At 38.2% G+C, this 12,709-nt stretch overlaps 1 protein-coding gene across 1 annotated transcript in view; it reads left to right on the top strand.

Annotated features, from left to right (window-relative positions):
- The window catches only part of LOC120223810 (neurexin-3-beta), a 361,175-nt gene that overhangs the window by 259,261 nt on the left and 89,205 nt on the right, over window positions 1-12,709 (top strand). The gene's annotated exons all lie outside the window — the stretch shown is intronic.

Raw genomic sequence — 12,709 nt, 5'->3', positions numbered from 1 at the left:
TACGATTTTGGTTATTTTTTTATGTTTGACATTGTTTCTTGTAATAAAAAGGTGTCTAAAAAGAATACAATCAGTGTGACACATGTCAAAGGGATCAAGTTAGAGTCCTAGCTGTGCCAGTGACATATGGCACACAGCTGTGTGACTGTAGGTGGATCACAACTTCCTATACTTTATTTTGCTGTCAGTAAAATGAAGGCATTAGATGAGATCAGCAGTTCCCAAACGTGGAATTTCGTGGAAAGTGTATTTGTTTTTTTTAAATTTCACTGCCAGTTCAGAATTTTGTTTGGATTTAGGAGATAGGAGGGTATATGTATTTCAAAATAACTTCTTAAGTTACTGTGATACCACCATTCCTTAACATGCACACAAATTTGAGGGCAACAAAGAGAGTTGTCTAAGGCACTACCCCATGATACTGGACTAAGTCTCAGATGGGTTCTGGGAATATGCATTTTTTTAAATGTTTTATTTATTTCTGAGAGAGAGAGAGAGACAGTGTGAACAGGGGAGGGTCAGAGAGAGAGAGAGACACACAGAATCCGAAAGAGACTCCAAGCTCTGAGCTGGCTGTCAGCACAGAGGCCGACATGGGGCTCAAACCCACGAACTGTGAGATCATGACCTGAGCCGACGTCGGACGCTTAACTGACTGAGCCACCCAGGTGCCCTGGGAATATGCATTTTTAGAAACTCTCCAGGTGATTCTAACAGAGGTCCATGTGCCATACTTGGAGAAACAGTTTTGTAAATAATCTCCATGGTTCCTTCCAACTCATCACCCCATAATGTTACTCAAGCATTATATTCTTTCTGCTTTCTATTTTGTACTATTTCACGAACTACTGGCCATTTAATTATACATATATGATGCTCAGGAAAATGATAAGTTTCTTGCTTTGAGTCATGAGGCAAGGTAGAAGCAGACTCTGATTTAATTAGGATTCATGTTTGACACCTCTGGGCTATTACTAAGAAAAATAATCAACATCTATTAAGCAAATATATATAAATATATCCAGACTTCTTGGGGAAAAGATTTTCCAAATTAAAGTCAGCCTATCAATTTTACACTGTTTAAAACAGATAAATTATTTCAGTACCTTTTTTCCAGCCTTGCTTCCAAATGCTTACATTGCATGGAGTTTTATTCTTTATGCTGCTCCTACTAGATAGATTAATAAATTGAGATTAATGAGATTCTTTCTTTTCTTCCACCTGTTTTTAACCAAACACCTAAATGCTACATGAGCAGGGAATTGGGTGACTGCTTATTGTTGATCACCAAGCTTTTTTGCATGGTTAACAAGGGTTAGATGTGAATGACAGAAAGAACATTGTGATAAATCTCTGCCTGCAATTAGGAACCATAAACATGGGTCAAAAAGGTTCTAATAGCCTCTGTTCCTTTAAACCACAAACCTTTGTTGTAATCTCTACCTGGAAACCTAGAAAGTATAGTTTAGTGGCACCAAACTACATTTTTGTAGATAGGATGATATAAATAAAACTGAAAAGCACTCAAAGCCTTGAGGTATTGTCTACTTTACCTTTCATCCACTCACATGTTTCCTCCCCTAGAAGAAATGACTTTATGAAAAATTACACTGTGTCTCCAGTTGATTCCATATGGTATTGATAAGGGGTAGAATAATGTGATGTAAGTGTATCATTACAGGGAGAGATGAATATATGGAAGAATTAATTCATCTGTGGGTGCAACATTTGCCAGTGATAATGAAGAAGTTTGCACTAGGTGACTTTACCCTCTGTGTTTTGTCTCATTGTCGAAGCTTTCCTGAGCTCAGAAATAGCTGTAATGTCCTGTAAATGTATTTTATATTTTACTTATTTTGAAAACACATTACTGAATAAAGGCCTTAAATAAAATTTTAACTAACTCTTAGTCTCAGTTCCAAATAGAATCACATCAGGGATTAGGATTTTAATATGATGTTGAAAGACACGAACATTCAGTCCATAGCACTTGACCTACAGCTGTGTAACTCCAATATCTGACTTCCTTGTCACATGGCTCTCTCCCTGTGTGTCCTTGTCTTCACAAAGCTGTCGTCTTACAAGGACGCCAGTCATACTGGATTGGGGATCCACCTTACTCCCATATGGCCTCATCTAATTTAACTAATTACATCTGCAACTTCCCTATTTCCAAACATGTCCACAAGCTAAGGTACGAGGGGTTAGGGGTTAGGACTTCAACATATCATTATAGGGTAGACAAAATTCAATCCATAACAGGAGGCTTTCCCAGACCTTTCTAGTTTGATTCAGTATAGATCCAAATCCATGGGATTTGGCCAAATAAATCGCTGTTCCAAAAACTTGCTATACCACAATAATCATTTAAGGCCTTTAGTGAACATATAGATTCCTGGACCTCACCACAGACTTACTGAATCAAGATCTCTAAGGAAGATGCCTAGAAATCTGTTTTTTGACAAGGACCCCCAGTTTGGTTTTATGATCCAGTAAATTTGGAAGACATGGAGTTAAGGAGTCTAGCACTTACTGAGCTTCTGCCATGTTGTTCCTGGCTGTGAAAGACAGTTTGTAGATATCATCTTATTTGACCATCACATCAGTCCTAGGAGGCTGCTCTTATCATCCTCATTGCATACATGGAGTAACTGTGTTAGTTAGGTAAGAGTGGAGCTAGAATTGGAGCTATGTCTGATCTCAAACTACACTCTTCCCATCATGCTAACAGTAACTTGAAGAATCTGAGATCATCCAATCCACTGCAGTTTATTCTCCTCTCATTCCAGGGTTAAACCTGCTTTCTTTTGTTTTTCTGCATGTAAAGAACAAGACAGTTGGGAGCTGTCCTCCTCCATTTGGTTTTACATGTACTGAAGAGTATCCCCTTCCCCACTCCCTTAATCCTTTACTTTTGGATCATTTGTTTGTTTTACATCTGTAAGAACCTCTAAAACTACTCTGTGTTCCTGTATAGAAGGTATAATTTTGTTGAGGCTGACATCCCCTGCTATCCTACCTTTAGCAGAGCTGAAACAAAAGCTGTCTACTACTGTGACAGGTACAAAATAGATCATGTGACTTTCAGCAATTTGTGTCAACTTCTGCCAGGGAAGAAATGAGACTTCAAAACTTTCTACAAGTTGAACTTGAGTATATAGATACAAATATAGATATATAGATATAAAATGATATTTATAGGACCACCTGGTGGCTCAGTCATTTAAGCGTCTGACTCTGATCTTGGCTCAGATCATGGTCTCACAGTTTGTGGGTTCAAGCCTCACTTTGGGCTCCATGCTAACAGTGTAGAGCCTACTTGGGATTCTCTCTCTCATTCTCTCTCTCTGGCCCTCCCCTGCTCACTCTCTCTCTCAAAATAAGTAAATAAACTTTAAATATATATATATATATTTATATTTAACACACAATGTGTGTATATATATATAAATATATACAATATATACATATATACAAATATATGTATAATATTTATTTTAAATAAAAATGTAAAACTGTTCAGGGCACCTAGGTGGCTCAGGCAGTTAAGCGTGTGACTTGGTTATAGCTCAGGTCATGATCTCATGGTTCATGAGTTCCAGCCCTGGGTTGGGCTCTGCACTGACAGCATGGAGCCTGCTTGGGATTCTGTCTCCCTCTCTCTCTGCCCCTCCCCTCGTCACTTGCTCGTTCTCTCACTCTCGAAAGAAATAAACTTTAAATAAATTAATTAACTAATTAATTTAAAAAACTGCTCAAAGGGCAGTTTACAGAAACTATAACATAGAGGAACCAAGCCATTGTTTTCCTAAGAAGTTTGCCACTAGTATTTTATTTTCAGTACAATGAAAGCCTTTAAACCAAGTGGTGACATGATAAAATTTCATACCTAAAAATTATAATGGCTATTGGGAAAAGTGGATTCAAAGAGGCAAGAAAAAGCTAGTAGGTATATTTGACAACTTCTCCAGGAAAATAATGCAGTAGGAGAGCCGTGGACACTGAAAACGAGACCCATTTCCTGCAATAAGCCAAAATATTCTGTTGTAGAATTCTACAGGTTCAGATTCGTCGGCCCTTTAGTTCAGCTGACTGCTGACCTACTAAAGTCGTGGAGTAAATGTAGAAATTTTTATAACTCAGCTGATTTGATGTATCAAAATCCAACCAACTATCAGATATTGCTCCTGACTTCCAGTTGTTAAGAACGGATTTCTTCAAAACAGAAACAAAATGAAAGCTCTCTCACAGAAGTAAGTGTGTGTTTAGTGTTGAATCACTGATGTTTACCATCAGTTTAGGACACAGTGGGCAAGAACTCGGGCTCTGGTGTCAAACTTAGGTAGCTCTGCCATGCCCTTGCTGTGTGGCTTTGCATGGGTTCTTAAAACTCTGTCGCAGATTCCTCATCTATAAAATGGGAATAATAGTACTTACCTAGTAGGGGTTTTGTGAACTCTAAGTGAGGTAATAAATGAAAAAGTCTGGGATAGAGCACACAAGAGGTGCTTAGTAAGTATTATGGTGGCAGTTTTATTAATAAACCTTGATAATTGTATCCAAATTATTAAATTAAAAAATTGCTCTGGAAAATGTGTGTGGAATATCAGTGTTGCCAACAGAAGAACAAAGAGTTAGAGATGTTCCACATAGCTCCTTGCCGAGTCACCCAAATGTTCCCTCTCCATCCTTTTGGTCATTTTCTTCCAGTAAAACGGTGTATTTATTACCCGCTTCTGACAACCCCATGAAGACCCGCTTGCCTTCTGTGCAGTGCTGAGTTATGGATAATGCATTAGAAGCCATATATTCACTCTGTCTCCCCTGCATGTACCTTAGAACCACACCAGAGCTCTATCAAGAAGAGGGCACTGGAAGGTTTACTCGTCTTTTTATTTCCTTGTTCTCTCTGCTGTGATCTCCACGCCTGGAAGTGGTGCTCCTGCCCTTTCACCCCCTTTCTTGCCTGAGAGCTATTGTCAGATGTATAAATACACAGTGAATTGGAATGGCTTCCGGGGCCAACTGAGCATGCAGGAGTCTGTTCTCCCCATAAATATGCTGTCCACAGAGGAGTTTGCAGACGTTGTGATGCAGCTGATTAAAATAGAAAGCAGGCTAAACTGAAGGGAGGCTCACTGAAAAAGGCTGAAGCAACCTTTCAACTCCAGGGCACACAGAAGCCGAGGATTTTGTTTTGTTGTTTTATTATTTTTTTAATACTGTGAAGAGAAGGAAAATGTTGTACAGTAAATCTATTGAGCTGTTTCAGGAAGCCTTTCTCTTGATCTAATTGAGCTGTTTGAAGTGTGCTTGAAAGTTCTCATCCAGCCCATGTCAGCATCCTGCCTGCTAGGAGCTGTGAGAAGTTCATTGTCTCTGGCATCCTTAGGAGAGATGGTCAGGTATCTGATGGCTGGCCATTCTCAATGATAGGTTGGGTATGGAAAGTTTGTGTGTCCACATTTGTCTTTGGGGCACAAGACTGCTTGTCTGTGCCTGAGAACTGTAGGGGAGGAAAAAATATCTTTCCTCTACCCATCCTAAGCCCTCTGGCTGTGTGCTGTTAGTTAGAGACAGATTAACAAGAGAAAACCCGAAGTTTGTTATGCACATACACATGGGAACACCCAGGGATGGTGGTTAGAACTTGAGATTGTATACTATCTTAGGCTAAACAAAGGAAAAGTGGATTTTCGATTCTGAGGAAGGGAGGCGAGGTACGGTAAACCAGAGTTGTTTAGCAGGTTTGTTAAGAGGATTTAAGTGATTGCTAAACAATCGTTAAGAGTCTTCTACTTACTTCTACTTCCCTTACTGGTAAGGGAGAAGGTTGGAATGCCTTTACAAATGTAAAATTCCTTTATAAATGTAAATTACCTTTATAGAAGAAAAATGTAGTCCCATTTGTTAGAGCTTTCCGCCTATCTCCTGGTTCACAGTGGCCTTTAGCTCAAAATAATCCATAGGCCAAAGAGGCATATTTGGGGGTGGCATGCTCTGGTACCCCTCAGAACCAAGCACATCCATGCCTGTATCTAGATGGTGCCTGCTAATAGCGTCAGTGCTACGTAATTCATGTCCAGCAGGGCAATAAATCCAAGACAACTGGGATTATCTATTTTACTGTACAAGCCTTTGAACACGCTATTCCCCTTCTGAAACTATCTTGCACCAATACCACTGGCTTCACCTCCCATTCCCCTTTGCCTGTGGTCTCAAATCAGCTGTCACCAGTCTGGAAAGCCTTTCTTTACCCATCATGACAACGACATTAGGAACACTCTCCATGTTCTCCCAGGACCTTGACTTGACATCATTCAAAGCACCTAATGCACCAAAACTGACATCTTACTTCTATAACTGACTACATTCTTTGTAATTCATACATTCTGTAAGGTTGTATCATGTTTATCCCAGAATTGAAAGCAACCCCCCATGTGTAGCAGGTTGACAATAAATTATCTCTTCAAATAATTGAATAACTGGGGTTTAGAAGGAGAGAGGTTGTCTGAGGGCCCAGGATGCTAGCTCATGATTTGTGGATTGTCAGGAGTCACTCACTCTTCAATAATTTTGATGACTCTTATTTCATGCTTTTCACTTTATACATTATCTGTATAATCATGCCTTTAATAGTCTGTGAAATTTTCCATACCTGCAGTTGACCAGCACCTGGTAGTTGAGGGTGGGTGCTGCACAAAGTATCTAGATTAGGAACAAGTGTAAAATCCCCATTTCTGGTTAGTATTCCAGGTTGGGAGGGTCTGATGACTCCTCCCAGGTGGAGAAGGACTATACTAGGCAAGTGTAGGATGAGTCTGGATGACGAACTGAGGAGCAGAGCCAAGACAACTAATTTCAGATTTTTTTTTTATCTTACACATTAAACTTGTAATGATATTTTTTACTTGGTAAACTTGACTATGTCCATGTATTTGCACTTTTATTAATAGATTATGCTATGGATATAGCCCTTTACGTGCTGACTTCGGACTTGAATTTCTTTTTGTCTTTGTTCTGTTTGAGTTGCGGCTTTCAGCAAATTGTCTCTTTGATTCTCTATTCTACCTCTGGCATACCTTGCAAATTCACCTGTAACCAAATCTGTTTAATGAAGGTCACAAACACCAAGTCTAAGTCAACATGAGACCTGGATGTGGAATCCCATGGTCCTGACCTTTGTTTGCTATGAGCAGCCCCCACCCCTTCTCCCCCTGCCCCTCCCACCTACTTCCACCCCTGGGGGGGGGGCAGGTTATAGAATTTCATGCCATTTTGTCTTATTGATTGAGTCATCCATCTCTCATTCTGCAAAGTCAGGGCCTTAAGTCCTTCTGTGGAGCCACAAGGACTGTTTCTCAGCTATCTTTGACTTTGTCATTGATCTAATTTACTACTTCTGATGATAATTTTTTTTTCAAAAAGTAAGATGTCAGGGTGACCAGGAAGGATCGTATATGGAACACAAAATCTCTTTCTCCTGGAGAAAGGTATAAGAAGGCTATCCTCATATGAGGCTGATGTTATCCCTCTGAACAGAACCCTAACTCCTTTCCTTAGAAATTCTTATTCAGCTTCCTAAGACTGCCATTCTTACATACCTAAACTGTACACATTCTTTTGGTTTTCAGTGATTGATAAAAGGATTTTATTTCTGTCTTGGTCTAGAAATATCTTGTTAAAATATTTTATGAAAGAAAAAAGGTCCTGAGGGAAGATATATATATAGAGAGAGAGACACATACATATATATAATACCATCATATTAATCATGATATACACATGTATGTATTATATATATGTGTCTATATAGAATGAAATTACTACTTTTTTCTACCACTAATTTGTAATTCTTTTTTTCTTAAATCTCTCTACCATTCCTAATATATTCCAGCAATTTCTCTGTGATTGTGTAGAGAAACCTGAAGTACATTTAGCCACATCTTTTACATTTATCTGTGTTTATCTTAAATAAACAAACAAAAAACTTGTCAATTATTTTACCAGCAGAAATGAGTTTACTTGGAAATAGCAGAAAATTGCAATACAGGACATGCAAACTAAAGCAAAACCACGGCAGTTCCAGAGAACAAAAGAGAGGAATGTTCTTTTACAAGCAGAAAGGAGGAGTTGGGAGGGACTCTTAAATGAAAAGTGCCTTGGAGTAAACTGGGAGCTCAAAGTGTAGTGACTTTTTATGGGCTGAATTGTGAGGATCTCATTGGCTGGACTATTTGTTGTCTGTGGAGGAGAAAATCTTTCTTCTCCCTGCTGAGGCAGTAAAGTTTAGTCTTCTTCAGGTCGGGAATGCAAGGTATTGTCACTCCCTGTTGGGGTCTGCAATTAACAAGAGGGATAGGGTCCGAAAGCGCCCCCTTCTGGCCTCCTAACTCCTTTTTAAATAAGGTTTCCTTCATTCAGTTTCACACCTCTGGCTTTGGAGCAGCTTGCTTTATATAAGTGAGCAGTTTCTAAAGAGTTAAGCAAGAATTGAATTCTTGGAAACCAAGTAATTGCTTAAGGATATGAAGATCTTGCTATTTGAATGAGCCCTATAATGAACCTTTTTTAAAAAAAAACAATCACTCTTTATCTTATCTTGTATGCAAATCCTGATTTCCACATTTAAGCTTTACTCAAAACAGTGTCTATTTGTATAGTTATCTTTACATAATGGTCATTCTCCAATCTTGTAATTGAAAATTGGGTAGTTTTCATTCACTCTTTGGCTTTTATGCCTGAAAATCTCTTATCTGTATCTTTATTTTGGTCATTTTCTTGGGGGAACTATAACAGTTTCTGCAAAATGATCATATCTCTGTTTTAGTCTGAAAACAAAACAGGGGCAGCATACCTTAGGGAATTAAGTAGTCAGGATCAAGTTTAAGGAACTGTTGATGACTTTTTAGAAAATCGCAGTAAATCACGATTTCCTTATGGAATACACAAGTGCCTGATCTTGGCATTTAATTCCCAAACATATGGAGATATGTTTTTCTTCTCCCTCTTCCGCTCTGGGTTTATACCATCATATTAATCAGAAATAGGTCACCTCGCCTTTGAGTCATTCATGAAAAATGTTTGCTTTTCTCATTCTGACAAGAGAGACTCTTGTTTTTAGATAGAAGAATCTCTTCTTCAGGGACCAGAGGAAACTTCGAATGAAATAAGTATCAATCAGAATTGAATGTGAAGAGAAAACTGAACTTTTATTGCCTTTTTACCATTAAATACATATTTGAAACATGTAATCTTCATTTATAGATTTCCTTTTTTTGTCACATCAGTATTTGATTTGAGCCAGAGAACTAAATCTTAATATACTTCCCAATAATGTGCTGCTTTTCTGTCATGTGCAGAGCAGAAGATGCCCCTGTGGAACTTCCAACTCAACTCAGTCAAACTTAACGGACTTGGCCATTTCAAAAAAATATCTGTGGTCAGGGTACTCCTAGGAAGTGAATATTTTGCCTGATGAAACCAGGCGGGAATCATTCCTCCTCCTGACCCCATCCCCAAGTCTGCTCACACAGAAGCTCTGAAAATGAAGCCAGGTATAGAAACTGGGTGTACTGCTTAGAACCTGCATGTGGGAGCCAGTGGGAGAAAAATAAGTGAGATGTCTTTCAATGGTGCATGTCTTTGAATGTCCCATGCCACTGTCATATTCCTTGGCTAAGGATTCACATGAAATATGCCCACTGAAGGTTGTAGCCTAGTGGAGATACCACTAGGGGAAGCAAATCATGATTTCCAGTTCTTCAAGAGCCAGCTTTACATTCAAAACCAGTCAGGTGTAGTGCTCACAAAGTCCCACTGGTGCTGGAGCCTTTCATTTCAGGAGAGTGTTTAGGTTGGATGCACCTCTTCAAGCAGTGTGATGAACTGCAGCTGTGTGCAAATTAGCTTTCTTCAGGAGTTATTTATTGCTCTCAAATTGGCAGCATATTCAGATGGAGGGGAAAACAAAGGTAGTTTTAAAATGAGGACACAGAAGAGACACAATATGTCTGGCCTTTTTTTCTGCATTGATGTCAGAGCAATATGGGGGTAAAATAAGACAACCCTGGTACTTTTCATCACTGGTTTCTTGGTGGTTCCATCTTGCCAAAAGACGTAAATTGAGGCCACGGCCATGTCTGATCATTGATGGATTTCCTGACATTATTGAGAAGGACAGGCCAAATTAATGGTGATATTGTCTGGATGATTTATCATAAATTCTCCCTGCAGTTTTAATTAGCTCTCCTCTTTTTCTCCTCCCATTTTAATCTCAAGCATATGTGTATTTTTGTATCATTAATTTGAAAAATCTGTAATGTATTTGGTATCACCCACCTACTTTCAAAGTAGGAACAGCATGATGCCGTAGGAAGAACATTGGACAAGTCAGAACTCCTAAGTTCCTGTCCAGATCTGTCATTCACCTGTAGTGTGCCCTTAGACACAACCTTGCAGCCATGTTAACTTTTTGCTGTTGCCAGCTTACAAATCTACTTCAAGTCTTGGGCAATAAGAAATATACTTTTTGTCTCCGTTACGTATACACAATCCTTTTTTTTTTTTTTTTTTTAAATATACATTATCCTTTAAAGCAGATGTGTTATGAACTGACAGGGGGAATTTCTGAGTACTAGTATTTTTCTTCCAGGAAGGTAATCCTTTATGAAACAGGATAAGATTACTTTCAGAGAAGTTCAAATTCCCTTAATTTGGGTGATTTCCAGATCAGTCTTATTCCCTTTTTCCTCCTTGACTTCCTAAAGGACAAAAAAGTATGAGTTACATATCGTTGCTACGTCTCTAAACAAATGCCTGAGTGCACTTAGGAAATGTCCAGCACTGTATTAGAAATCCAGAAAGGACCAGAGATAGAGTGGCCAAATACAAGGTGAAGTGAACTTTTTATTCACTCAGTGTTAGAAAAGACACCTGAAAGATACTTCTTTCTGACCACAAAAGCATTATTCACAATACTTTATACCTCCACAAATTTGTTTCCTTTTTTTTTCTTTTAAGGTTTATCTACCTATTTTTGAGAGAAAGACAGAGAGAGAGAGCAAGGGGAGGTACAGAGAGAAAGGGAAAGAGAGAATCCCAACCAGGTTCCATATAAAGCCCAATGTGGGGCTTGTTCTCATGAACCTTGAGATCATGACCTGAGCTGAAATCAAGAATCAGACATTTAACTGACTCAGCCACCCAGGTACTCCAAAATTTTGTCTTTCTATCATGGCTTTCCCAATTATAACTCCCCAAGGAACACGTTTAAGCTCCAAAAGATTCAGCTTTCTCATCTACAGGAGAGGAACATTGGACCCAATTATCTTTAAACCTTTTTTGCCTTAATATTTTCTTATTCTACTAGACATTTTAAGCGTTTCAGAAATCTGCTGTTGGAGAAAAAGACATTGAGGAGAAAACAAAATAGGTGATGATGAGATTTTTAAAGTAGTAGTAAAATTAAATGCTTGGAGGTTTGGTGTAATGATCCAACAGTTTAGTTACTCCCTGAGAGTCAAAAGTTAAGGAATTCCATTTACTCTCTCAAGTCAGAACTTCCTGTTATAACTGGGTAATAAACATACTTCTTGTTTAATAAAAGTGACTAAACTTAAACACCAATTGCTAATACCCACAGGCAGACAATAACACGTCTTTATTATTGACACTGCATACTTCCACAGACTCTATCTGTTACTACTCAGAGTATTACTTTTATGCTATTTTTTTTTTACAACAAAAAGCCCAATAAGATGTCAACCTTATTTTCCTAAATTATTGTTCCTGAGGTACTCAGATTAAATAGAAAAACACCCCACATATATTTTGGTAAAACCTCTTGTTCTGGACAATTAAAAGGAGCTATTTTATTTCAGTCTTGTCAAGGAAAGCAAATTCCTCCTAGAAGTCATATTTCTACTTCTAATGTCACAGTTGCTTTATTATGTGACATTCAAAGGAAAGACTTGAAGTCATATTTCTAGTAAACTATTTAATTTGATAAATAATTTAGACTATACTTCAAACTAAAAATTTCATATTCCTGAAATAAAGTTTTAACTCAACCTTGGTAATAAAGTTATCACATAAATAAAAAGGATTATTCGCAGGATAGAATATGGTGTCTTGATTAGAAAGAAGCACACATACAAGGTTTATTTCATGGAAGAAAGGAAAAGTGTGCTGTTTATTTGACAATAGGAAATCAGACCAAAATATATTTGTGTGACATTTGAATAGAGTCATGTGGGAGGACAGGATCTGTCTTTACAAATATTTTCAGCCTCTGACATGAGAATGGGGTTGGAAAATGAATCCCGTGCGTTATATGCCTGAGATGCATATTGGAACTTAGGCAGGAGGATTTCTGAAGTTGGTCTACTGGGAAATTACTTTTCACACAGCTTTCCGATACATATCTATATCTATCTATAGATATACATATATTTTTTTTAACTTCCTGACCTACTGGGTACATCAACACATAAAATAGAATTGCCTGATACAAAAAAGGCAGTTTTTAAAAGGTTAACAGTCAAATGGGATCATACCCAACTTTGGGCTGGCAGGAATAATACTTCTCTTCAGAAAGAACTGAAGTGAGGTAAGCCCTAGTTATAGTTATTCCAAAATAGTCTGAAGAATATTTATATCTAGAAATGGGGCTAGTAACTGAATAAAAGAAGGTCCCCCAACTGACTAA

This window comes from Hyaena hyaena, unplaced genomic scaffold, assembly GCF_003009895.1.
Source record: "Hyaena hyaena isolate Hyena2069 unplaced genomic scaffold, ASM300989v1 scaffold_1041, whole genome shotgun sequence".
Taxonomy (NCBI): domain Eukaryota; kingdom Metazoa; phylum Chordata; class Mammalia; order Carnivora; family Hyaenidae; genus Hyaena; species Hyaena hyaena.
The sequence above is the reverse complement of the archived record's forward strand: the minus strand, read 5'-3'. Positions and strand labels throughout refer to the sequence as shown.